Source organism: Muntiacus reevesi, chromosome 2 (assembly GCF_963930625.1).
Source record: "Muntiacus reevesi chromosome 2, mMunRee1.1, whole genome shotgun sequence".
In the NCBI taxonomy this organism is placed as follows: domain Eukaryota; kingdom Metazoa; phylum Chordata; class Mammalia; order Artiodactyla; family Cervidae; genus Muntiacus; species Muntiacus reevesi.
In genome coordinates, this window is record NC_089250.1 from 65821870 (window position 1) to 65845475 (window position 23606).

The 23606-nt window shown below is 44.8% G+C and overlaps 1 protein-coding gene and 1 long non-coding RNA gene across 3 annotated transcripts in view; one reads left to right on the forward strand and one right to left on the reverse strand.

The window, feature by feature from the left end:
• Positions 1-65: 65 nt before the first annotated feature.
• LOC136159594 (uncharacterized) lies at positions 66-22909 on the reverse strand. The gene is made up of 3 exons (XR_010661483.1): positions 22730-22909; positions 15297-16271; positions 66-15168 (listed from the first exon to the last, which is right to left on the reverse strand). It is a non-coding gene; the product is annotated as an uncharacterized lncRNA (long non-coding RNA).
• Positions 21583-23606, forward strand: part of PPP1R16B (protein phosphatase 1 regulatory subunit 16B) — a 107348-nt gene continuing 105324 nt past the window's right edge. Inside the window, exon 1 of one of the 2 annotated variants that reach the window (XM_065921994.1) lies at positions 21583-21599. The gene's annotated coding sequence lies outside the window, so the exon portion shown is untranslated. Of the gene's footprint in view, positions 21600-21946; positions 22077-23606 lie in introns of those variants that run through there. The other variant, XM_065921993.1, reaches the window with a different exon arrangement.

The window sequence follows — 23606 nt, forward strand, 5'->3', positions numbered from 1 at the left end:
TCTTTCGCCTGCATTTTAAATTAACAGTACGTGCTTTGTACGTGTGGCTCTGGAATTGTGTATATGTTATGAAAGAAACCAATTTCAATAGAAATAAAAGCACAGTCTTTAAAAATCAAAAGCAAAGTGAAATAAATGAAGCTAATTATATCAAGTTGGTAGCTTACTCACACAGAGAGGTCCTATTTTAAATCTTTAATTAGGTGACTTTAAGTGACCTTTTTTTCACAGTGGTGAGAAAAAACCCAGTAGTTGAATGTACATCTTTAGTGGGATATATTCTGAGGACAAAAAAGAACAGCAAAGGAATCTTACTGTTTCCAGTAATTATGTTGCTGGTAATAGCATTGGTATAGTTATTATGAAGATATAAATGTTTATGTATCAATATATATGTAAATGATTATGTTAATGTTGTTAGGAACTAAGATTTTCAACATACATTACAAGGCATAAAATATAAAATTAAAAATTAAAGTCCTATAATCTTAAATTTGAATCATAAATATCAGTAAGAGAACATGATGAATTTTCTCTCTAAAAGTATTAATTTCTTAGCTGAAGTATGGTCTAGAAATAACAAACAACACAGTACCAAGGAACATCCCTTGTGTGGCTTCTCAAATACCAGTGAAGTTGTTCAGTCATGTCCGACTCTTTGAGATCCCATGGACTGTAGTCTACCAGCCTCCTCCATCCATGGAATTTTCCAGGCAAGAGTACTGGAGTGGTTGCCATTTCCTTCTCGAGGGGTCTTCCTGATCCAGGGATCAAACCCAGGTCTCCCACATTGCAGGCAGTCACTTTACCATCTGAGCCGCCAGGGAAGCTCCAGTCTCAAATACCAGTTCTCATTAAAAGGAACTAGAGTTCTTTGGAGGAAAGGGTGATTCCAGTTCAGGGGCAGGAAATAGATGAGCCTGGAATATCTTATTGTATCAGAAACCAAAGAAATGATCAAAGACTCCTGGGATCACATCAAAAGAACTCAGCGACTCCCACCCACTGGCCAAAAAATGGGGGCAATTTGAGCATCAGAAAGAACAAAGATGAAGAATTAAAACATTAAATATTGAAATCCATGAATTCATCATTGATTATGTTAGAAAGATCCAGTTCGCCATCTGAAAATCAATAAAAACAGAGAAGGGAAATAAGCAGGCGTGGTCCTGCCTTTCTTGTATAATTAGACCCCATGGTTACCAAGTAGATGGTAAGGGGGTTTTCCTTTGTAGAGGATTTCCAGCGAGTGCATGAAGAAAGAATGATAGAATAGCATTATTTTCTTACTCCTGATAATGGTAAGAGACAGTGATCCAATGACAGCTAAAAACCATTTGGTGAAAAGTTGATGGAGACCTTTGTAATGGATGGATGTTACCATGCCTTCTGAGGTGATACAATGTCATGTGTTTAATAACATCCATGAAGTATTCTTACAAAAATGTTTAGCTTGAATCTGATCAAGCTTCAGATTTAACTGCCAGTTTGTTGGAAATACTGGGGGTGGAGGGGGGTGGGTACAGAGAAACCTTGTATTAACTAGGGTCCCAAGAGGACACGGATGACGCACTCAGGTTAGAAAAATGAGAAGAGGGTTTTTTTTGCTGTTGTTTTTTTAAATAAAGGTGACGGTAGAATGTGAAGGATCCTAGGATGAGGAGCAAAGAAGCCTTTGCCAGTAAGAGGGAGAAATTACCAGAAACTGGAAGGGGGCAGTTGTGTAGAGCAGCTGTCTTGAGAGGAACAATCACCTTTAGTGAAAAAGCATAGCCAACTCAACATGGTCTTCTTGCAGAGGGAGCTGAGGAAATAAACACCCTGAACTCATTGTTCTGGTCCCCTCCCAATCCTACCAGGGCTCGCTATTAGCCAAGTCCAGCTGAAGCCAGAGGGCAAGAGAGCCTGGCTGATACAAGAGAGCCTCCTGGGGCAAAGGGCAGGGTGGAGAAGAGTGGAAGGAAGACCTGAGTGGGGCAAGTGACGGCAGTCCAACACAAACATGATAACACCGTGAGGTTGCCATCAGCAAAATCCAGAACACTGACAAATCTCCAGGACAAACAACACCTCCTGCCACCACCCCGACCTTTTTTTGTTCTTCCATCAAATAACTTGCAAAGAGAGGGGGAAAGGGACTGGTGGGAGAATCTATAAGTTAAATAACCTTTTCCCCCTTACATAAATTGCAAAGGGTATAAAAAGAAGGTGCCCTGTAAATTAAAAGACATTTGAACTGTAACACAGATACGAAATGTAGACTCGTGGACTCTGATGCGAATAAATCAACTGGTAAAGAAGATCGACTCCTGAAAAAATCTGGGAAGGTTGAACAGCGTTTGGATGTTTGACTGTATGATTATTAATAGCTTTTAATTTTTGGATATGATTGTGGTATGGAGAGAGAGAGAGAGAGAGAGAGAGAGAGAGAGAGGCAGAGAGAAAAGGGCTTATAGAGAGGTACAGCCCAAGGTGTCTGCAAACGGAGTGGTATGTCTGGGATTTGCTCCAAAATAATCATGTGGTGTGGAGGGGAGTGGGAGGGAGGTACAGAAGAAACAAAAGTCGCCATGTGTTTTTTATCATGAATCTGGGAGAGAGGTACATAAGGGTGCACTATACTTCTCTCTCTACTGTTTGTACGTGTTTGCAGTTTTCCATGAAAAGAAACAGAAGTAGCGCTACTCTTGTCTAGCCTTGTTTTGTTGCTCATGTAGTGGTATGTCGTAGACATCATTCAATATCACTACGTGTGGAGTCTTTTTCATCTTTTAAAAGTGTATTTGCAAAAAAAAAAAAAAGAGGTATATGTGTGCATATCTGCCACAAATATGGTAAAGAACACCAAGTGAACGCAACCAGGATATCCACATCACATACACACTTTTTATACAAATAGTAGCGTGTACTATACACAGTATAGCAATATACCTTGGAGATCAGCCCCCATCAACATAAAAACAGCTGCCATACTCTTTTTTTCCTTTCTTTAGTTTTGTATTATGTTTAATGAATTATGCATTCATAAGATTCTGAAAAACCATCCTTCAATCCTTTGCTCTTTTATTCTAAGAAATGTGATATAATTGCAAACATTTCCCAGTAATGGGTGTTTGTCATATGACTGGGTGGAGGTGTTTTTCCATGCAGAATTTGTTTTGGGCTCAAATCAAGCAATCTTTTAAAATTGCTTTTGGGTTTCATGTCATCTTTAGAAAAGCCTTACTCATGCTGCGAAAATGAAAAACAACAACAACAAAACCAAGCCCGACATTTTCTTCCCATGTATTTAATTATTGCAAAGCTTTTTATGTAAAAGAAAACCCCTACATAATGGCTAAGAATATAAATGAGCAACCTAACAACTTGTAAAATGAACACGCGTGCAGTCTTAATAGTTGACAAACAAAACCTTGCTGCCCTCCTTCCCAGTCAGAAGCCTCCAGTATGATCTTTCTTGATCAAAATCTCCTTTCCCCTTGTAGGAAACCACTATACCAGTTTCCACAGTATCTCTTCCCATGCTCCTGTATAGTTTGGCCACCTAATCATGCATCTCTAAACATCGCCTCTAACACGCTTCCATGTTGCCTGTGGCCACAGTTCGTTTATTCTCATTGCTGTGTAATATTTTGTTGCGTGCATGTACCATGATTTATTTATTTCTCCTTTTGGAATTCATCTTCGCGAAGGCTTGTGGTAGGGCTCCAGTGGAATTTCTTTCAGATGTCTAGCCTGGTGTACTAACAATATTGAGTAATCCATCTTTTCTCCACTGATTTAAATGCCACCTTTATTGTTTGTTAAATAACCTTACTTTTTGTGTCTACTTCCAGACTCACTCATCTGCTCCATTCATCTTTCTGTCTATTCTTGAATCCATAATGAACTGTTACTGTCACTTTATCATCTACTTTGAGATGTAACAGAATTTATCTCTTCCAACTTCTCTCTCTTTTTTCAGGGCTCTTCTTGATTTTCCAGCATCATCTTTGGAGCCAGTTTGTTAAGTTCCAAAACAATCCTGTTGGAATATGTACTTGCATCCCATTAAAATTACAGATTGAAAGATGAAAGATGCTATCTTTTCTTTATTGATTCTTCTAGCCAAAAATAGGAATGTGCCTTTTTCCTTTATTCAGGTCTTTATATCACCTAATAGACTTTGAAAGTTGTATTCATGTATTTCCATGCTTAGTGAAGCAACTGATTCCTTTAAATATTTAAACATTTGTCCATTATGTTTCATACCATAATTTATTTAATGATTCCATTTTGAATGGCATTTGAGTAAATATGTTTCCAAGATTATTCTATTACAAAGAGTGCTGCAATAAACATCCTTGCACACGTATATTCGGGAGGGATACACTACTGCAAGTGAATTACTGCACCGAAGGAGGTTTTAAATGCTGACAGGTATTGTCAAGTCACTGTCTGAAAACAAAATCAGTTTATACTCTCCCTAAAGGTATCCACCTGTTTTTTTCACACTTTGGCCATCCTGCATGTTTACAACTTTAAAATTTTTTTCTAATAATCCGTAAATTATATCACATTGTGGTTTTAGTGAATACTTCTTTGATTTCTGGTCATTTATATTTCTTTTGAACATTCCCCATTCACAGCTTTTGTCTAATTTGATAATGGGGTGTATCTCTTCTGCATGTGGATTTTGTATATGTTCTTTATTTTGGGTGTGTGTTTTTCCTTTCATTAAATCATGGAACGTTTATATCTTCTTTAATGTCTCATATTACAGTTTTCTAATTTTCCCCATAAATGTATCATGCAGGCTTATTCCTAGACACCTTGAAGCTTTTATTGCTATTGTGAATGGCATCTTTTGAAGAAGGACATTTTCTAATTGGTTGTTGCTGGTGTGTAGGAACATAGTTGATTTTTATCACTGGTGTTTGTTTATTGATGTTGTATCGAATAACCTTGAAGAATTCTCTGATTAGTTCTAAATGACCTGAATGGAGAATCTGTTGGACTTTTTAACGTGTAAAATCACAGACATGTGTGGTCTCGTGTGGTTGACAAGTGATTAAGTAAGTCTTGTGATGCAGAATCCAGGAGATGGGGAGAGAGAGACAGATCTGCAGAGGCTGGAAGATAGTGGAAGACCTAGGAAGAAAAAGAGGAAGTGAGAGGGTCAGAGGAGACAGAGAGAAGAGCTGGGCAGAGGACAAAGACTCCGGGCATGTGAAGTAAGTGGACGGGGCAGAAAAGAGGGTTTTAAGTAGTGTTTCTGGGAATGCTGTATTTCCCTTCATGGTGTTTGAAAAAACAGTCAAGTTGTAACAGTTGGGGGTGGGGTAGGCTGGACCATGTTTCCATGACAACAGCAGGGTTTTAAGGGTGGGCCTCGAGGATCCTGGCTTATACCTTTTACAGACATACACAGACCAACCATAAGTTAGATCTAGCATGAAAGAACTAGAGAAAAAAGAAAACATACAAAATACTCTATTGATATAATACAGCAGAAAACTGGACTGAAGAGAGGCAACATCATGGCCATTCTAACATAAGAGGAAAACCAAGAAATTAAAGAATAGTTTGTGATAATGAAAAACATAAAAAAGAATATGATGATAAAGCTATAAAATGCATAAAAATAAAGTTAAAAGCTATAATGTCTTATATATATAGTACAGGATTAGGGCAAGAAAATAAAATAATAATTATTTGATAATAATACATAAGAGTATTTAATGATATTGTTATTATTTTTTAAAGATTTTTTGATGTACACCATTTTTTAAAGTCTTGACTGAATTTGTTCCAGTATTGCTGTTGCTTTATATTTTGGTTTTTTGGACTTGTGGCATGTGGGATCTTTGCTCCCCAACCAGGGGTCAAACCAGCACCCCTTACATTGGAAGGCAAAATCTTAACTACTGGACCACCAGGGAAATCCCTGTTGTTATCATTATTATTATAGCTTTCCAGATAGAGAGACCTGGGCTGGAATTCTGGATCCTCCACTCACAAGTGGTGTGAATTTGAGCAAAGGAAGGTGATCTGTGAGATTGAGAAGCCAGTGAAGAAGCCAAATCAAATATGAGATTAAAAATATAGGCTTGTGAAAGCAAGAGAGGACTTCCCTGGCGGTCCAGTGGTTAAGAGCCCACCTGCCAGTGCAGGGGACGTGGGTTCGATCCCTGGTCCGGGAGGATCCCACATGCCTCAGGGCAACCAAGCCTGTGTGCCGCAACTACTGAGCCCACGCGCTAGAGCCCATGCTCGGCAGCAAGAGAAGCCACCTCGGTGAGAAGCCTGCGCACTGCAAGTAGAGAGTAGCTCCCACTCTGCAAATAGAGAAAGCCCACATGCTCAGCAATGAAGACCCAAGACAGCCAAAAATAAAAAATAAAATAAAAACAAGACAAAACAAAGCATGCCCGCTGACTTAAGACCAAGGGACATATCCATCTCAGCTGGAATTCCCAGACCAGGAGGAGAGGTGGTCAGGCCACCGGCTGGGCTAGGTCTCTTATCCTCAAGTCTATCTGGACTTTGTCCACAAGGTGGCGGTGGTTCCAGGAGAGCCAGGCTCCGCACACAAGCGCCTCTCAAGCTCCTGTTTGCATCGCATTTGCTGAGGTCCTGCTGACCACAGCCAGTCTCACAGACAACCCTGATGCGGGAGGGCCTGCACAAAGGCATGGATATCAGGAGGTGTGTGCTTCATCGGGGACCTTCAATGCCATGGTGTTACCATGTAACGTACAATGTAACATGCCTTCAGCCTGCTCTTAAGCTCAGGTGAGAGCTTCCCTGGAGAAGCCCAGGCATATGAGCAGCCCATGCAGGTGAGGCCAGCAGATGGGACCAGAGCCGGTGCGGTGTGAACTGTTGCAGAGGAATGATGCTTTGATAAGAGGGATGAACCAGGAATGGGAGCAGCACAGAGGAGGTGTCAAAAGCCCAATAAGAGCAGACAGACACGGGCTCTGGAGCAGGCAAGACCTGGGTTCAGGTCTTGACTCTGCCACTTGCTCGTTCTGTGGCTCGTTCTCCACTCTGTTAATTTCTTCATTTGTAAAACCAACCTCATGGATGGTTGTAAGCATTAAATAAGATCAGTAGAGACTTCCCTGACGAATCAGTGGTTAAGCCTTCGCCTTCCAATGCAGGGTGTGAGGGTTTGATCCCTGGTTGAGGAGCTAGCATCACACATGCCTCACGGCCAAACAAACAAACCATAAACAGAAGAAATATTGTAACAAATTCAATAAAGACTTTAAAAATGGTTCACTTAAAAAAAATTTCCTTTCCAAAAAAAAAAAAAAGAAAAAATCAGTGGAGCTTAGGCTGGCACAGAGGAGCAGTCTATAAATGGCATTGGTTGTGGCTAATGTGGTAAGGCTGGTGGTAAAGATAACGCTGGTCAACTGCAGACAGGGTCAAGGATGCTCTGGACGGATGAATAAGAGCGGTCCATTAGAGAAAAGCAGGTGAGGGCGTCTCAGGCAGAGAACACAGTGTATTGGAAGGCATAGGAATAGAATGAGTAGGATGTGCTAAATAAACTCGGGTGCCATGGAAGTGTGTGGGGTGACCGGAGGAGGGGGTGCCAGGGCAGACTGCATTTCCCCGAGAGGGCCGGAGAACACTTCCCACCCCACCTGCTCTTTCGACAATGTGGCTCTTAAGGGCTGTTAAGGGTCTCCCAAATCCACTTGTTCAAGTCCCAACCCCAAGACCTCAGCACAGGGCTGTATTGGAGACTGGGTCGTTAAAGAGGTGATTAAGTTAAAATGAGGCCATTAAGGATTACAGCCCTTAACCCATCTGATTGCTGTGTTTATAAGAAGAGGAAAACATTAAAAAAAAAATATTTATTTGGTGGTGGGTCTTAGTTGTGGCCTGTGGGATCCTTGACCTTTGTTTCAACATTGGAATCCAGTTCACCAACTGGAGATCAAACCCGGGACCCCCCGGCACGGAGTCTTGGCCACTGGAACACCAGGGAAGGCCCAAGAAGAGGAAATTTGGACACAGAGATACAGGGTGTGTGGGCACACGGGAAAGAAGGACACGAAGACACGGCAAGAGGGCAGAAAGTCAAGGAGAGAAGCCTCAGGGGAAAACAAACCTGCTGCCACCTTTTCTGGACTCTTAGCCTCCTGAACAGTGAGAAATCAATTTCTATCGTTTAAGCAACTCAGTCTGCAGTGTTTTGCAGTGTCTTAGCAAACTAATACAGCGACCCTGACGTTCCTTCCATCCACTGGAGGGCTCTGTCCTCTCCCCTTGAAGCTGGGTGCAGACATTCACAGCAAATCCAGCTGCCATCCTGTGAGGAAGCCCAAGCTGGCCCACATGGAGGGACCACATCAAGAGATCCTGTGTTGTAGCTCCTGCCGACCATCTAGCTGAGGTCCTCGCTGACAGCCAGCACCAGTCATCAGACACGTAAGTGAAGACTCCTCCAGATGATTCCAGCTCCCACCTGTTGAGTCTTTTCAGCTGATGCCCCAGACACATGGAAGGTGGGCTGTCCCTGCCATGCCCTTTCCTAATTTGGAGTTTGGCACAGAATTCATGCATGATAAAATGGTTTGTTACTCCACTAAATTTGGAGTTAGTTTGTTACACAGCAACAGCAATTCCCAAAGACTCTTCCAGAACAGTGCCCACCAGACCGACTTTCTCATATAAAAGCAAAGAGCACCATTCTCCCTCCATCCCGTGCACCTCCGCCCCCAACTTTGATAGAGAGCTATTGCTGCCACCTGGTGGACAATAGAAAAAAACGCACTGTTTTCCCTTTTAAAGAAAGACATTTTCATTCATTCATTCCTTCATCCCACAAACATTTCACATTCCGGGATGGTCAAGTCCCTGATAGGTCAAGTGTAGTTTGGGAAAAAAAAAAAAAGTGTAATCTAACGTTACTGTTTTTTGTATGCTTTCACCTTTGGTCATGAGATTTCAAACTCCACAATCTCTTACATTTCTCTTCCAAAATCCAGAATTCTCTGAAAACTGAAAGATTTTTCATCAGATTAATAAAGCTCAATGGGGAGCTTAACCTAATCTGAGCTGACATAAGGCAGTTATGTCTTTCATTAACATTTCACAGCAGAAATATTAATTTATGGGGTGCTGCCCTAAGGATGCTATATAATAGACTGCATTAGTTCTCCAAGTGTGGTCCCCAGGCCAGCAGCAGCAGCATCACTTGGAAACTTGTAAAACATGGGAATTCTTAGGCTCCACCCTGGACCTATTGAAGCAAAACCTCTGGGATGGGCCCCAGACTTCTGTGCTTTACCCAAATCCTCCTGTTGATTCTGATTCACGTTCAAGTGTGTGAATCACTGATATAAAGTTTATGTACCACATTACACTTTGTTGTTGTTTAGTCGTTGTGTACGGCTGTTTTGCGATCCCATGGACTACAGCCTACCAGGCTCCTCTGTCCATGGGTTTTCCCAGGCAAGAATGCTGGAGTGGGCTGCCATTTCCTTCTCCAGAGGATCTTCCCAACCCAGGGACTGAACCCACATCTCCTGCATTGGCAGATGAGTTCTTTACAACTGAGCCACCAGGGAAGCCCCACATGACATTTATAAAACCCCAAAGTTCTGAATTCTAAAGCACATTTGGCTCCCTTGGTTTTGGATGACAGATTTCTTGTAGACCTGTATTTTGAAATTTCAAGTCATATTAAAGGAAGTCATGAGATTTGTATGTTTAAAAAAAGCGGGGGGAAAAACAAGAGGGAAGTACTTCCTTGAAGGATTGGAGAAAGGGTGTGGTTAATAATAACCCAAGCTAACTTTTGCTGAGTGTTTATAACCTACCAGGCATTGTGCCAAGAGCCTACCCTCAACCACGTCCACACAATGACGCTAGGAATTAGGTATTTTTATCATGCCTGATTTATTTTAAAGATTTTTTTTATGTGGACCATTTTTAACATCTTTATTGAATTTGTTACAATATTGTTTCTGTTTTAGGTTTTGGTTTTTTGGCCATAATACCTATAGGATCTTAGCTCCCTGACTAGGGATCAAACCCATGGATCAAACCCACACCTGCATTGGAAGGCGAATTCTTAACCACTGGACTATCAAGGAAGTCCCATTGTGCCCATTTTGTGAATGGGAAAACTGAGGCAAGGAAAGTGAGCAATTATCAAAACTTAGAGTGGGCTACCACCATGAGCCATGGCCTTCAGGAGAGGGACACAGACAATTCAGATGGTCTCATTTCTTCTGCCCATTGATCTGCTGGTGCCTCCCTTTGACCAAAATCTAGAAGAAGCCAGAAGACACGGGAATCCCTACAGTTTAATCCCCGGTGAGGCAGAGCAGAGTGAAGGATGGAGAATGAATCTGTAGCAGCCATTCTACCGCCTGTGTATATTTCATATTGGATGCTATTTCCTTTTGAATATATAAAAGTATCACACTAAAACTATCCATTTGCAACTTGCTTCCCCCCACCCCCGCCCATCCCAAATTGCATTTTGTTTTCCAGATTTCTCTATGTTGATACAGGTGGCTTTATTTCAGTTCATTTTTTGTTTAGAATTTCATCATCTTAAAATACCCCTTAATTCATTATGTCCACTCCCTTATGAGCCGGCATTTAGAGTGCTGCCAATCTTTTGAGATTTCAAAGCCGCAAAGAAATGCCTGTTCCTACACAGGTGTGAGGCTTTCTCCAGGCCAAGTGCTCCTAAATGTGGAGTTGCTGGGCCATCTTTCCCAAACAATGCTAGATTCCTCTCCAAAGCGGTGGTCCTAGTGTTTGGTCCCCTAACCCTAAGAAGTTCTTGTTTCACAGTCCTTCTTCTTGCTGTTCAGTCGCTAAGTCGTGTCTGATTCTTGGCGACTCCATGGGCTGCAGCACGCCAGGCTCCCATCTCTCAGTATCTCCCAAAGTTTGCTCGAATTCTTATCCATTGAGTTGGTGATTACTATCTAAACATTTCAGCCTCTGCCACTCCTTTAGCTTTCAATCTTTCCCAGCATCAGGGTCTTTTCCAATGAGTAGGCGCTTCGCATCAGCTGGCTAAAGTATTGGAGCTTCAGTTTCAGCAGCAGTCCTTCCAATGAATATTCAGAGTTGATTTTCCTTAGGATTCATGTTTTATCATCCTGGGCTGCCTCAGGATGGAAAGACCCTTTTTGTGGCCATTTCTGACAGCTGTCAGCTTTTCTTTCCTGGATATTTTCTTTCTACTTCCCTAATCATTCCGCCTGGTGTGCTGTGATTCACGGGGTCGCAAAGAGTCGGACACGACTGAGCGACTGAACTGAACTGAACTGATTCATTCCGAAGGTGAGCATCTCTTCAACCGATCTGTCATTTGGGGAGAAACATCTTGCCTTCTTCCTCAGGCTTTGTCTCTTCATCTTCCAAGCCTAGATTTCTAGAACTCCAAAAGAGCTCTCCTCTCTTGTCTGAGGCAGCAATATGTGAAAAGTGCTCTGGCTCTCCAGTGACTCCCTGGGTTGTGACTGTTACAGACTCTATTTGCAGTTGAGGATGGAGGAGCCACTTTGTCCCCTCTGGGTGGTGTCTGTCCTTTCCCAGAGGCAGAGAGTTACAAAACAACAATTGAAGGAAGACAGTCTAAACTTCGGTTTATAACCCCCCAAGTATTATCTTGCTGCATTTTCAAGCGCTGTTTACTGAAGCCCTAGTGTAGGCCAGGACCTGTATTGTGTTTTCCCTCAAAAGTCTGGTAAAAGGTGACATCATTCACGCAACAAGTCCTTTCTGTGTCCCCGCCTACGTGCCCAGCTTTATTAGGTCCCGGAAATTCGGCCGTAAACAAAACAGACACGGTTCCTGGCCAGAGGTGTTTGTCGCTCACTTGTGTCCACCTCTTTCGACCCCATGGACTATAACCCACCAGGCTCCTCCGTCCATGGAATTCTCCAGGCAAGAATACTGGAGTGGGTTGCCATTTCCTCCTCCAGGAGAATTCCACGGACAGGGGAGCCTGGTGGGCCACAGTCCACGGGGTCATAGAGAGCCGGACACGACTGAGCGACTCAGACTTTCATCTGACCAGAATGCTCACCATCTATATGTTAGCTTGTTAGGGCCACCCTAACAGAAGACCACACACTGGGAGCTTGAACAACAGAAACTTCTTTTTTTACAATTCTGCAGTTTAGAAGTCTGAGATCAAGGCATCAGCAGAGTTGGTTTCTTCTAAGGCCTTTTTTCTTGGCTTGAAGATGACTGTCTTCTTCCACTGTCTTCACGTGGTCTGTTCTCTGTGTCTGATCTCTCTCTCTTTTGTTTTTTTTTCGGCTGTGCCACCTGGCTTGCAAGATCTCAGTTCCCTGACCAGGGTCTGACCCTGGGCCCTGGCAGTGAAAGCCTGGAATCCTAACCACTAGGCCATCAGGGAACTCCTGAATCACTCTTCCTCTTCTTTTTTTTTTTTAAATATTTATTTACTCGGCTAGGGTGAGTCTTAGTTGTAGCGTGAGGGATCTACTTCCCCGGCCAGGGATCCAATCTGGGCCCCCTGAATTGGGAGGACATAGTTTTAGCTACTGGACCACCAAGCAAGTCCCTCCTCGTCTCATAAGGACACCAATCATACTGGATGAGAGCCCAGTTCGAGGACCTCCTTTCCCCATCGTCTTCTCTTTAAGGGCCCCATCTCCAAATATGGTCATGTTCTGAAGTACCGCATCGTGTGGATTTAGGGGTGAGGTGGGGACACAGTTCAGTCCATGACACTGTCAGATGGGAGACGCAGGCATGAATCCAACAGTCACAACCACATGAACAACTAACCCAACTGTGGTTCCTGAGCCCATGAGAGCCAAAACCAGGGGGTTTGACTGAGGGGTGTCTATGAAGCCTCCTCTGAGAAAACGGTATCTGGGCTGAGATCTAAAAAAAAGATGCAGGTTAAACAGAGAAAGAGGCAGCAGCAGGCCAGGCAGAGGGAACGGGGTGTGCTGAGATGGTAGCACCCAGTAGGGCTTTGGAGGAACCCAAAGGCAGTTAGAGGCAGAGGTTGTTGCGGTGACCTCTCCGGATGGTGAAGCCTTGGGCCAGATAAAATCGCTCCCCCCCAACCACCAAACCTCAACTTTACCCCAGGGCCCTCTTTAAAAATTACAGATCCCATGGACTTCCCTAGTGGTTAAGATTCTGCTCTTCCAATGCAGGGTGTGCTAGTGGTGGAATGAAGGTCCCATATGCCCCACGGCCAAAAAAATTAAAAAAGAATTTTTTAATGAAAAAAAAAAAAAAAAGAAAAGCAGATCCCAGGCTTCAATGATCTACTAAACCAGAATCTCCAGGGGGTAGGTTCTCAGGACTCTGCATTCCTTCCCACTCTCTGAATTTTTTTTTTATTTTGAAAGATACCCAACCTGCAAAGAAATTGAAAGAGAAGTGCCCTTTGAATACCCTTCACCTAGATTCACTGATTGTTAACATCTTGACCCATTTAGGCTTTTCTTTCTCCGTCCTTCGTCCTTGCCTCAGCGGGCATCCCCTAAAAATAAGATAAGGACCCCTTCCTCTGTCATCACAATACCATTATCACATTTCAGAATAATAACATTAATTCAGTAATGCTATCAAATCTGCAAACAGTCGTTCAGTTCTCAATGGTCTACAGAATAATTCCTTTTATAACTATTTACTTGTTCAATCCAGGATCCAATCAAGGTCCACACGCTGTGTATCTATTTTTGGTTATGTCCGTCTCATCTCTTTTAATCTAGAAGAATTTCCCACCTTAAAAATATTAGCTTTTTAAAAGAGAGTCCAGGCTTGTGGAATGCCCCACATTCTTGATTTGTCTAAATTTTCCTCATGATTAAAATCAGGTTAAGTATTTTTGGCAAGAAAATGACATAGAAGATGCGAGTACATCTTATTGCATCACAAGGGGTCAGGCGATGTCAGGTCATCTCCCCTCCGAGATGCTGGGTCTGATCCGTGGTTAAGGGGGAGACTGCTGGGTCTCTCTATTGTGAAGGTGTGTTTCCCCCCTTTTAATCAATAAATGGTCTGATTTCTGGAATCATGTGAATATTCTGTTATCCAACTTTCCACCCAGTGGCTCTAGCAAGTGGGATGACTTGCCTCCTCAATGATTATACAGTAGTTGCAAAATGGTATCTGTATTTTTAATAAGTGCCCCACGTGACTCTTCCACTCCGGGGATTGGGGAAACCCTGGTTAAGTCTAGGTAAGGGATACAGAAAATGGAGTGCTGCTATCAAGGCAGCAGGAGGCATCAACTCAAATCGTTCATGAGAATCAGTCTGATGCCTATTCCTAGGCCCCATCCTATACCCAAGAGAGAGAGAGGGGTGCAAAGGACAGGCCTAGGGAGCAGCATTTTAACCTTCTCTTTCTCTCTTTTCCAGGGTGATTCTGTCTCCTAGCAATTTGAGAAACACAGGCTTAAAGGGTGATCCTGAGGCTGACTGCACATTGCATTTTCAACAACCCTGGGGAGTTTTTGTGATCTGTGTGTCTGTGTATCTTTAAAAGTAAGAGCCCCACCTCCAGAATCTGATTCAAATGTCCTGGGGGAGAGCCTGGCATCTCCATTTTTAAAAAAGCTTCCATTGATACTATGTATCAAATAGATAACTAATGAGAACAGGGAACTCTACTGAAGGCTCTGTGTGACCTAAATGGTAAGGAAATTCACAGAAGAGGAGAAATGTGTATGCTGCTAGGTCACTTCAGTCCTGTCCGACTCTGTGCGACCCCATAGACGGCAGCCCACCAGGCTCCCCCGTCCCTGGGATTCTCCAGGCAACCTATAGCTAGTTCACTTTGCCGTACAGTAGAAAGTTCACAACATTGTAAAACTACTATACCCCAATAAAAATTAATGTAAAAAATAAAATACAAAGCTTCATTATATGTGTATAACTAAATCACTTTGCTCTACACCTGAAACTAACACAACATTGTAAATCAACTATGCCTGCTAAGTCGCTTCAGTTGTGTCCGACTCTGTGCGACCCTATGGACCGCAGCCTGCCAGACTCCTCTGTCCATGGGATTCTCCAGGCAAGAATACTGGAGTGGGTTGCTATGCCCTCCTCCAGGGGATCTTCCCGACCCAGGGATCGAACCTGCATCTCTTCGACTCCTGCGTTGGCAAGCGGGTTCTTTACCTGGGAAGCACCACCTGGGAAGCTTCAAAAACGCCAACATAAAATAAAAATTAAATTAAAAGAATAAACGTAATTCTTGGACATGAAAGAAAAAATAATTGCTCATTATGATAAAAAAAGAAATTGATTCCATGTGGATTCCTAACTTACCTTTCAGTTCACTTCAGTTCAGTTCAGTTGCTCAGTTGTGTCTGACTCTTTGAGACCCCATGGACTGCAGCACGCCAGGCCTCCCTGTCCATCATCAACTCCCGGAGTTTACTCAAACTCATGTCCATTGAGTCGGTGATGCCATCCAACCATCTCATACTCCGTTGTCCCCTTCTCCTCCTGCCCTCAATCTTTCCCAGCATCAGGGTCTTTTCAAATGAGTCAGTTCTTCCCATCAGGTGGCCAAAGTATTGGAGTTTCAGCTTCAACATCAGTCCTTTCAATGAACACTCAGGACTGATTTCCTTTAGGATGGACTGGTTGCATCTCCTTACAGTTCAATGGACTATCAAAAGTCTTCTCCAACACCACAGTTCAAAAGCATCAATTCTTTGGTGCTCAGCATACTTTATAGTCTACCTCTCACATCCAAATTTAAAAAAAAAAAAAAAAGCTTCCTTAGTGATGTATCAACGTACTGCCAAGGTTGAGAGAGGCTGGGCTAAGAGAGTTCTCTCTAAACGGAATGTAAAAATGAAAACCCGCTTCCCCTGCTCTTCCTCCCCCCTAAACGCACAGCGACACGGGACTGCGCTCACCTGCGGGCCAGAAACATCTGGTGTTCTCTTCATAAGCACTTATGTGCGCTTTGGGGCGCTTGCAAAACAGGTCGGAGAAAGGTCACTTCCCTCAAAAGCACAGGGACGTGGGAAAAAAGACACACACAAAGACAAGCAAGTATTGTACAATCGGAGTTTCGCAGACCAGGAAACCGATGCTCTGGAAGAGGAAATGACTGGCCAGCGAGTTCAGCGGCACCAGCACTCCTAGGTGGAGAGGTCTTTCCCCGACTTGGTCATCTTCACTTGAGCCTACCGTCATCTTCACGTGCCCCTCTCTAGGGTGGGCTGGCCTGGGGCCAGCATCTTCACCAGCAGAATCAGCCACTTATCCAGGATTATTCTGGGCCAGGCACTGGAATAAATAAGTATTTTGTTATTTTTATTTATTTATTTATTTATTTTTGGCTGTGCTGAGTCATGGTTGCTTCGTGGGCTTTCTCGAGTTGTGGCGAGCAGAGGTTACTCTAATTGTGATGCATGGGCTTCTCATTGTGGCAGCTTCTCTTGTTGCGAATATGGGCTCAAAACCTTCAGTAGTTGTGGCTCCCGGGCCCCGAGAGCATGGGCTCAGTGGTTGTGGCACACGGGCTTACTTGGCTTTTGGCATGTGGGATCTTCCCTGACCAGGGATCAAACCTGTGTCTCGCGTATCGGCAGGTGGATTCTTTACCACTGGGCCTCCAGGGAAACCCTAAGTATTTGTTTTTCTTGAAGTATAGTTGATTTATGGTATTGTGTTAGTTTCAGGTATAATGCAAAGTGATTCAGTTATATATATAGATGCAAACATACATGTATGTATATATATTCATTTTAAGATTCTTTTCCATTATAGGTTATTATGAGATACTGAATATAGTTCCCTGCTCTATACAGTAGGTCCTTTTGGTTTATCTCTTTTATATAGAGTGGTGTGTATCTTTTAATCCCAAACCCCTAATTAATTCCTCCTGCCTCTTTCCCCTTTGGTAACCATATATTTATTTTTTATGCCTGTTAGTCAATTTCTCTTTTGAAAATAAGTTCATTGTACCATTTTTTAGATTCCACATAAAAGTGATATCATAGGAAATTTGTCTTTGACTTACTTACTTCACTTAGTCTGATAATCTCTAGGCCCATCCATGTTACTGCAAATGGTGTGATGTCATGCATTTTTTATGACTGAATAATATTCCATTCCATTCCATAATATTACTACATCTTCTTTATCCATCCATCTGTTGATGGACATTTAGGTTTCTTCCATGTCTCAGCTATTATAAACAGTGCTGCTATGAACATTGGGGTACATATATCTTTTCGAATTAGAGTTTTTATCTTTTCCGGATATATGCCCAGGAATGGGATTGTTGGATCATATGGTAACTCTATTTTTAGTTTTTTAAGGGAACTCTATACTCTTTTCCCCTGGTCTAAGTATCTGTTGAGTGAATGAATATAGCCAGCCTAGCACCTGCTCACTGGCTGGTGTTAAGAACCAGTGGATCAAATAACTTATGAAGTGAATCTCTTTGAGGCTGGATTAGCTCATTTTTTGGTAGACTCAGAAGTCTTTAGGCCTTCCTTCTTCTGAGGTGTTGCCCTACATCACAGCAATTGTATAATTCACCCCAATTCTACCTTCTGTATAATTTATATGTATGAGTTGGCTTGAGTTGCAGTTGACTGGTTCACCCAAAGTTGTGTAGATATTTAATTCTATATTTTTAAACACCAATATTTCAGATTTTATATGTTGGAGCCAACCCATTTACTTCCAGGCCCTCAAACATTTTCCATAGTCTATTAGAATGTTCACTGGCCTTAGACTATACTCTAATGTCTAATGGGCGGACCATTGATGGCCTCAGAATAAAATGAGGACCTTCCCGGGAATTTGCTGATCCAGTGGTTACTGGATTCTGCAGTTTCATTGCTGAGGGTGTGGGTTCGATCACTGCTGGGGAACTAAGATCCCACAAGCTGTGCAGCATAGCCAAAAAAGTTAAAAAGGAGGGATTTTCTTGCCTGGGGCAGAAGAGAGAGGTTTAGACACGGTCAGTGCTGCTTTCAAGGACCAGAGTACAGTTTGACTTTGTTGGGGGGGGGGGTACTTTATTGAGATGTAACTCACATACCATATAACTCTTCCATTTAAAGCTGTGGGCCCCAGCCTTTTTGGCACCAGGTATTGGTCTCATGGAAGACAATTTTTCCATGGACTGAGGTTGTGGAGGATGGTTTTGGGGTGATTCAAGCACATTACACTTACCGTGCACTTTATTTCTATTATTATTATATCAGCTCCACTTCAGATCATCAGGTATTAGATCCCACAGGTTGGGGACCCCCTGATCTAAAGTATAAAATTTAATGGCTTTAGTATAGTCATAGTCATGTAACTATGACTATACTAAATAGTCAATTTTAGTTCATTTTTCAACACACCAAAAAGAAACTGGTTATTACATCAATCATATTTCATTTAAAAAAAGAAAGACAACTAGTGCCCATTATTGGTTACTCTCCATTTGCCCCAGATATCCTTCCCAACTCTAGACAACTATGAATTAACTTTCTGTTAATTTATAATTTAACTTTCTGTTAATCTATAATTTCTTTATAGATCTGCCTATTCTAGACATTTGATAGGAATGGAATCATACAATACATGGTCTTGTGACTGGTTCCTTCACCCGGCATATTTTCAAGGTTCATGTTGTGGCATGTATTCATATTGCATATCTTTCGATTGTCAAATTACATTGCATTGTATGGATACACTGTTTTCCAGATCCATTCATCATTTGATAGAGATTTGGGTTATCTCCCCTTCTTGGCTATTATGAATAACGCTGTCGTGAACATTTATGTACAAGCTTGTGTGGACATTTGTTTTTACTTCTCTTGGGTATATACCTAGGAGTGGGATTGCTGGGTCATCTGGCAACTCTATGTTTAACATTTTAGGGAACTGCCAGACTGTTTTTCAAAGGAGCTATACCATTTACACTCCCACCGGCAATGCATAAAATTTCCAATTTCTCCACATCTTTGTCAATGTTCGTTATTACCTGTCTTTTTGATTATAGCCATCCTAGTAAGTTTGAAAGTGTATCTCATTGTGGTGTTTTCATTTGTTTTTGGCCTCGTAGCTTGTGGTGTCTTAGTTCCCTGAACAGCGATTGAACCTGGCCCAGCAGTAGAAGCACCAAATCCTAACCACTGGATTGCCAGGGAATTCCCTCATTGTGGGGTGTTTTGTTTTGTTTTTTGTTTTTTTTTGGCTGTGCCTGTGTCTTTAGTTGCAACCTGTGGAACCTTGAGTGGGATCTTGAATTGTGGCATGCAGGATCTAGTTTCCTGATCCACGGCCCCTGCATTGGGAGCACAGAGCTTTATCCACTGGACTACCAGGGAAGTCCCCTCATTGGGGTTTTGCATTGCATTTCCCTAATGGCTAATGATATTGAGCATTTTCTCATGTGCTTGTTGGCCACTTGTACATCTTCTTTGGAGAAATGTCTGTTCTCCTCGTTCATTTTTTGTTATTTGCATTTCTATTACTGGGTTGTAAGAGTTCTTTATATATTCTAGATACAAGCCCCTTATCAGATATATGCTTTGGAAATATTTCCTTTCATTCTGTGGGTTCTGTGGGTTATTGTATTTGTTTGCTATGGCTGCCATATCAAAATGTCACAAATTGGGTGGCTTAAAGAACAGAAATTACTTTCTCACAGTTCTGGAGGCTAGGAGTCCAAGATCAAGGTGTCTGCAGATCTGCTTTCTCCCGAGGCCTTTCTCGTGGACTCGTAGATGACCATCTTCTCCCTGGGCCCCCACATGGCCTTTCCTCTGCACGTATCCTTGGTGTCTCTTTTTCTTCTGAGGACACTAGTTATATTGGATCAGGGCCCCACCCTAAGGGCCTTAGTTTGACTTAATCACCTCTTTAAAGACCTTATCTCCAAATACAGTTACAGTATGAGATCCTTGAGATTAGGACTTCAGCATGTGAATTTGGGGGGAATACAATTCAGCCCATTACAGTTATATTTTCACTTTCTTGATGGTGTCCTCTAAAGCATTTTAATTTTAGTGAAGTCCAACTTGTCTGTTTTTTCCTTTGTTGCTTATGCTTTAGGTGCCATAGCTAAGAAACACTTCTTAATCCAAGGTCATGACTTATGTTTATGTTTTCCTCTGAGTTTCATAGTTTTCTCTCTTATGAGTCAGCCTTATCTGTTTTGAGTTAATTTCTGTCTATGGTGTGAGGTAGGGGTCCAACCTCATTTTTTTTTTTTTGGCATATGGAAATCCCGTCATCGAGCACCATTAGTTGAAAAGATGATTCTTTAAATTGTCTTGTCACTCGTTGAAAAGCAATTGGTCCTAAAAGTAAGGGTTTTTAGCTGAAGTCTGTCTTATTCCATTGATCCCCATCTACCCTTATACCATACTGCAATCTTGATTATTGTAGCCTTGTGGTAGGTTTTGAAATCAGGAAGTATGAGTCTTCCACCGGATTCTGAGTATACTTATCTTCAACATCAAAATGTTTTTAATGGTGTAAATGAACAGCACAGCATGGGGCCCATACTCAAGGCATCATTTTAGGAAGGCAGGCTTCAAGTTCTATGCAAGCCTCAGAGAGATGGACTCCCGCCCTTTCAGCCTACAGCTCTTCAGGATAAATCAATGGAAACATTCTGCAGAGAACAATAATCCCTTAGGGTTACTTTAAACATCTCTTTAAGTCTTCCCCACCTGTTCTGCTCTCTAATTGCTCTACTTTGAAACAGTGTCATTCAAAACTGGATTATTAATGAACTGAGAGGAAGCCAGGGGGCAAATTGGGGAGCTGGCTTTCAGAGAAACTGAGGAGTTTGGGGGCAGAGAATAAACCCAATCCAGGGGTTTTCACTTCCCCAACAAAGGTTATGGGGTTTTTCTTAGCAAACAGGAAATCACTAAACTCAGGTTATAGTGTCAGCCTCCGAAGAAGGTTGCTATATAGTACCGAGCAAAGGAGTTCTTTGAACAAGACTGCTAGGAACTGAACTATCATCCCCGAACTCCTCAAACCTAAGCCTTCTCTGTGCCCCTCTGGCTGGCCCTGGGGTGCCTCTGGCTCTAATCTGGAGGCTGGGAAAGCTCAGGAAACAAGGCCCTTTGTGCAAAAGAGAACTCTATTGTTCTAAAGCCAGTGTTCAGCCAGTGTGGATTCCAGAGAATGTTTGGGGATGGATTTGTTTCCCCTTTGTTTGTTAACTTTCTCTCCTCTTCCTGGGGGGTGGGGTGGAGAGAAGGGTCTTCTCAATACATTGTCCCGTAGAGAAAAGATGGTGCTGAGGGCAGGGGCCTTCAGCCCAGGAAGAAGGACTGGGTGACAGGGGCCACTGGTTGTGTTTTGCTTTCTATTTTAAGCGTTAGATCTCAGGAAGGCAGCCCCTTTCTAGATCCTGCACCTCCCAAACAGGGGCAGACGTCAGTGGAGGTACAACCGCTTCCTTCCTCCTCTGCTTCACCTCGGTCCCTCCCAGAGAGAGGAAATGATGCGGTTCTACGTCGCCGGCCACGGCCCCCCATTCTCCCACCCCGCATTTGGGGGACCGGCTCCCACAGACCTGTCCCCAGGGCAAAGCCTGGCTGGGCTCCTTGACGTCCTAGGAAGCCTTCTGATTCAGGCTTCAAGGTAGGAGGAGATGTGAACTGCCGGCACTGGTTTTAACGCTGTGTGACCTTGGGTGGTTTACTGCGGCTCTCTGGGCTTCGTGATGCCCTTCCATCAAAAGGGAGCAAGAATACCGTCCTGGGCTTCCCCCTTTCCAAAGCGGTGATGTTGGAGGGTGGGAGGAAGACCGTAAGGAAAACTCTTTTCCGAACCCTGGTCGCGTCTCATCTGCCTTCAATTTCTAGCTGCTCAAAGGTGGTGGTGGAGGGTGATATGAGACCCTTGCCTGCAGCTCGGGTGCCGTCCAGGTCGAGCCGAGAGCGTGCCCACCCCCTTCCCGCGAACTCAGGCCCCGCCTCGGGGGAGGAGCCGAGGGGCGGCGCGGAGGCCGGCGGCCGTGCAGAGCTGGCTGCTGTCGCCGCACCAGCAGCTGCGGCTCGGGGACGGAAGGACCGAGCCAGGGCCGGGAGCCACCCGGGGAAGGGCTCGGGAGAGCGGGTGAGTTCCCCGGCGGCGCCGCCGGCTGCCCTGCGCTCTGCGGCTTGACCGGGCGGGAGATGAGGATCGTGGCGGGGAGCTGGACCCAGCCTCTGAGGGTCTGGCTGGGGGTGTGTGTGGAGCTTTGGCTAAGGGCCGGCGGCAGGAGATAACTGGATGGCGGGGGTGGGGGTGGGGGGACTGGAGGGAGACTGGAAAGGCGGGTACCAGGTGAGCAGGGCTGGGGAGTTGGGCTGAGATGGGGGCGTTCTCCCGGGTCTTGCGCGCCAGAGACGAGGCCAGGGTACGGGGCGCACTGGCAAGGTTGCTGGCTGGGGTCTCTGTAGCTAGATCTTGGGGCGGGCAGGGGGCTTCTAGGCGGATTCTGGGCTCTTAGGCAGCCTTCTGCCGAAGGGGCGCAATGCCGGGCAGAAGGAGCCCCAACCTGCACCAGACAGTCCGGGCTCCCAGCCTCGGGGCTGGCACGGGGGCGCCGCCCCCTCGCGTGGCGGCGCTCGGTTCCCGCAGGCGGTGGCAGGGCGCCGGGAGCGCTCCCTGCCTGGGCGGGAAACGTCCCCAGGGCAGGCGCCCCCGCGTGCAGACCCGCCCCCCGCGGGATCCGGCTGACAGCGCCCCGCGGCCCCAGGGGAGACCCCAGCGTCGTTGTTCCCTACCTCCCCGAAGGGCTGCCGTGCGCCCGCGGCTGGGTCCCCCGCGCCTGGAGGCGCCTCTCCTCCTGAGTCCCGCGCATCGACTCTGGCCGGAGGAGCGCCCCCGAGCGCCTAGGATGGACTGAGTCCATGCAGCCTTCCTCCGAGAGGTCGCGTAGAGGGGTCTCCCCAAGGTCACCCGAGCTGCCCAGACCGTCCCGTGTGGACAGCTAGAGATGCGAGGTATTAGTCTTCCCTGAGGCCGGCAGACTCCACCCTCCCCCAAAGCCACCCCACCCCCCCACCTCCTCCAGTTCGGACCGGCTTAGCCGAGATGCTGATGATGCAGTTCCCAGCCTCGCGCGGATAATTGGAGCTTTGAATCTGGCCCTCCCAGGAGGGCCGCGCGGAAAGCCCGAGCCTCGGAGCTCCCGGGCATCTCAGAAACCCAGGGAGAGAAAGACGCGGCTTCCTAAGAGCTTCTCAGAACCGAAAGCCGAGCTGCTTGCGCGCGCATGTGATTGAATTCCACATAATGGGCCGCTGTTCTCGCTGTCAGAAGCGCCCACCCGTTCTCGGCGGCCCTGGGCACCAGGTGCCGCCTCTGAATCGCCCTCTGTGGAGGACCCGGGGCCCCGGGGTACCAGGCGCCTTTGCCCGCCGGGCTCTCCTGGGAAGGCGCCTGCCGTTAGCCTACTGGGGCCGGCGCGGGTACTTCCCTGAGGGCCTTGCCATTTCCTGTGGCTGGCGAAGCACCGGAGAAAAACCCTCTGTCTGGGAGGCCTCCTCCGAGGCTGGTCATAAGCATCTTAGCTTAGCCAGTGACTCGCTTTCTTCCCGAAGGCAAGGCACTTGGCCTCGGAGAGCCTCAGTTGCCTCTAGGAGATGGAGCTAATCAGGC